We start from the raw sequence: 4093 nt of genomic DNA on the forward strand, positions 1-4093 counted from the left end.
TAACTTTTTGTCAACTGTTTCGCGCAGTGCATAAGGCACTGGTCTGGCCTTGCAAAACTTTGGCTTAGCATCTGGTGCTACACGTAAGGACGCAGTGACGCCTTTGGCGCGTCCTAGGTCTGTGCTGAAAACTGCTCTGTGCTCTGAACACACTTGTTCCACTGGGTCGGATACAGCCACGCGATTCACTTTTGACCAATCTAAATTGAGCACGCGAATCCAATCACGGCCCATAAGCGCAGGTGCCTTCCCACGAGCCACTAGCAAGGACAAGCGCAGCTGCTGCTTCCCACACTGTACATTCACTACGATTTTACCTAATAAGGCTAACGGTTGGTCAGTGTATGTTCTTAGTGTAACGTCACACGGTTGCAATGGCACTCCCTTCAGTTTAGATTGGTACAAGTTCTCTGAGATAACAGACATCGCTGCCCCGGTATCTACCTCCATGTACATTCTAACACCATTACATTTTACCATCACATTGTAAGGCTTCACATACTCACTCACAGTCTTTACTGTATACAGTCTCATATCAGTCCGCTGTTCAGTAGAGTGAGTCTCTGGCTCTTCGTCTGCCTGATCCACAAAGTTCACCTCCGGGCCCCCTTTGATCCGAGGCGGGCGGGCAGATGAGTGTCCCGCAAACCGCATCTCCTTTCCTGCGTCGGTGCGCTGGTTCCGGCAAGCTCGCTCCAGATGTCCGTTCTTCCCGCAGCCACGACACTGGAAGTCTTTGAAACGGCAGTTCCCCGGTCCGTGTCCTTTCCCCAGGCACCTGTAGCATTCATGCTGACTGTCGCTGACCTCCCTCTGGTTCCGTTCAGTCCTGGACTCTCGTGGTCTGCGCACTCCGACGTGGTCTGCTCGCAGATGCACCGACGACTGGCCCCTCTGCATACTGTCCAGTCCCGAATTTGTGCATTCAAAATTGTTCGTTAATTCGACCATCTTTTGCCATGTTAATCCCTCGCCAATGGCGGCATTCAGTAACTTTCGACGCAGTTCTTGGTTAGATGTTCCACACACAAACTGATCTCGGAGCTGCTCCTCGAGGCTCGCGCCAAAATTGCATGTAGACGCTAGCCTTTTTAAACTAGCAATGTAATCAACAAAAGTCTCTCCAGCCTGTTGCCTTCGGCTTCTAAAAGCAAATCTCTCAGCCAATACGTTCTTCTTTGGCGTGTAAAAATTACGCAGTGTTTCTAGCAAAGTTTCTAGGGAGAGTTCATCGAACTTTTTAGGAGATATCAAATCCTTTAGCAAGGCAAAGTTCTTCGGTCCAACTACGGACAAAAATACAGCTCTTCTTTTGCCTTGCTCAATGTCGTTAGCAGACAAAAATTGTAAAAGTCTTTCCTCGTAATTGTCGAATGTTTCCGTTGTTTCATCGAACTGCAGTCCAATATCTGTATTGTACAGCGCCATGTTAGCTAAGCTGTTAGCAAACTTCAAAAAATCTAGCTGCTACCGGTCAGGACGGGAGTCACCCGCTGTACATAAAACTACGAGGAATATCCCATCCTCGTCGCCAAAATTGTCGTGTATCTACAAAGTAACTGCAATATACAACGATGGGTATCTTTGGATATTCCTCTGTTTATTACTAAAACTGGTAACATACATTACACAGCAGCAAAGCAGCCACTGAACCAACACTCATCAGGACTCTAGCTCGGTCTCATCTAAGGCTGCGCCATGAGTGGCGCTCTAACATTTATACCACAGTGGCATCCAATAACAAGAACAGGTCAAGGGTCACATTAAGAAATACAAAACATGGAAATAAAAGTCAAATATAAGTATAAGTGTATCTCCATACACTACAGGTTGAAAAGGGTGCATTGAAGGGTTGAAGGGTCCCCCATCTCCCTCTAGGTGGCGTACTAGTCGGTTCCTTTGTGTAGCTTTAGGGCTCCTATGGGCCCTGGGTCACATATGTGTAGCCTATATTTAGTGACTGTATGCACACACATGCAGACACACACACACACACACACACACACACACACACACACACACACACACACACACACACACACACACAAGAGAAACACACACACATGTACGCACACACTCACGTTCATCATTCATGCACGTAGGCTACACACACACATAAACACACACACACATAAATAAATACACACACACACACACACACATAAACACGTACCCGCACGCATGCACAAACACACCCACATGCACACACACCCCACACAGACACACACACACACACACACACACACACACACACACTCACAAGTGAACATACAGTAGGCTACACAGACACATAAAACACACACGAACGCAGGCAAGCAGACAGGGACGCAAACATAAACAAAAGCAAGCACACACAGGCACGCACTCATTCACACACATAAAAGTTGCAGCAGGGGATGGATTAGGAGATGGAAATAAATTGACACGCATGATTCATTTTGAGGAGAGAATGTGCAGGACTCCGCGGCGGTCATATTCCGTAGCCTCCTGCTCTTCTGAATCTACCCAGAAATCACTAAACCCATTTGGGAACTACATCATGACATCACTGTAGTTTTCTGGCATTTAAAGGAGACACGCACTTTTAAAATTGCAAATGAAATAAACTCTTAATATGACCCGCCGGTTACATATAGTACGCCTATATGACACAGCATAATACAATGTTGTCCCAGAGTTTGTCTGCAATTCAATATTTTTACTGGAATCAATTTAGCCTGCCATACATTCTATTAAGGCTACGATACGGGGAGGGACTTTTGAAGTAAAAGTAAGCGAAAGTAAACAGGCCTATACTCTGACGCATCTGTAACTTGTTTTGTATCGAGAGCACACGCTAGCCTGAGGTAAGAAACACACTATTTTATGTGTCCATGTTCTCATTCACTTTGTGTTTTCGGTAAGTGGAATGTTTTGAATTAACACATATTTCAACATATATTAAAATTTCGTTGCATGAACTTGTCGTCGTTGCAAGAAATGTTTTCGACTGACATTCTACGCCCTGACAAACCATCGAAGGCGGTCTTGGTCATATTAAATATAAGACTAGGCTCCTGAATAAATCACATTTGCCTACACTCCGCTGTAACATAACATCGAGTTAGGCTTTTTTTTTTTCTTTTACCAGGGCCAGATTATGGAATCAAGCCCAACATTCGTGCATAACATGGCTACTAACTGGCGCTATCCTGACCAGAACGGGTTTGCATAGACCATAGGGATGTCGATACCAATACTTTGGGATGATGAAATCGTTCCTAACAATACTTTAGCGAAGTTATTTGTATAATTGTTTGGTTGTGCAGTCGTTCCTCTTAAGGTGCGCCTACATCTCAGTATAACTATGCTGTCATTTCATTGGCTGAAACCAAAGGGTATGACGCTCACATGATAGTGGCAAAGCATAGGCTAGCTATAGGCCTCTTCACGTTAGTGGCAGACACATATGAGGCAAGCAGGAGTGTGGACAAATGGTCTGTCTGTACCTCAAGAAAGGGTACAACTTCAGATCAGTATTCTCTTTGTCCTTTATACAGTATTGCCATTGTTTGCAACTCAGCAAGGCCTGTGCCACCAAATATAATAGAGATGGTTGTAGTAAAATCATCTGGATATGTATAGTGTTGTGTGTATGTTAGGGACCTTTAGGGTCTTTCACCCTGGAGCAGTCAGTGGGGCGCACATGGTTTTAGGGTCCTGGAGCAGTCAGTGGGGCGCACATGGTTTTAGGGTCCTGGAGCAGTCAGTGGGGTGTACATGGTTTAGGGTCCTGGAGCAGTCAGTGGGGTGTACATGGGTTTAGGGGCCTGGAGCAGTCAGTGGGGTGCACATGGTTTTAGGGTCCTGGAGCAGTCAGTGGGGTGCACATGGTTTTAGGGTCCTGGAGCAGTCAGTGGGGCGCACATGGTTTAGGGTCCTGGAGCAGTCAGTGGGGCGCACATGGTTTAGGGTCCTGGAGCAGTCAGTGGGGCGCACATGGTTTTAGGGTCCTGGAGCAGTCAGTGGGGTGTACATGGTTTTAGGGTCCTAGAGCAGTCAGTGGGGCGTACATGGTTTTAGGGCCCTGGAGAAGTCAGTGGGGTGTACATGG

The 4093-nt window shown here is 46.4% G+C and overlaps 1 protein-coding gene across 1 annotated transcript in view; it reads left to right on the plus strand.

Annotated features, from left to right (window-relative positions):
- Positions 1 to 2795: 2795 nt before the first annotated feature.
- The window catches only part of LOC134082625 (NACHT, LRR and PYD domains-containing protein 3-like), a 17932-nt gene continuing 16634 nt past the window's right edge, over positions 2796 to 4093 (plus strand). Inside the window, exon 1 of the mRNA XM_062538514.1 lies at positions 2796 to 2846. The gene's annotated coding sequence lies outside the window, so the exon portion shown is untranslated. The remainder of the gene's footprint in view (positions 2847 to 4093) is intronic.

The sequence above is a fragment of the Sardina pilchardus genome, chromosome 1, assembly GCF_963854185.1.
Source record: "Sardina pilchardus chromosome 1, fSarPil1.1, whole genome shotgun sequence".
In the NCBI taxonomy this organism is placed as follows: domain Eukaryota; kingdom Metazoa; phylum Chordata; class Actinopteri; order Clupeiformes; family Clupeidae; genus Sardina; species Sardina pilchardus.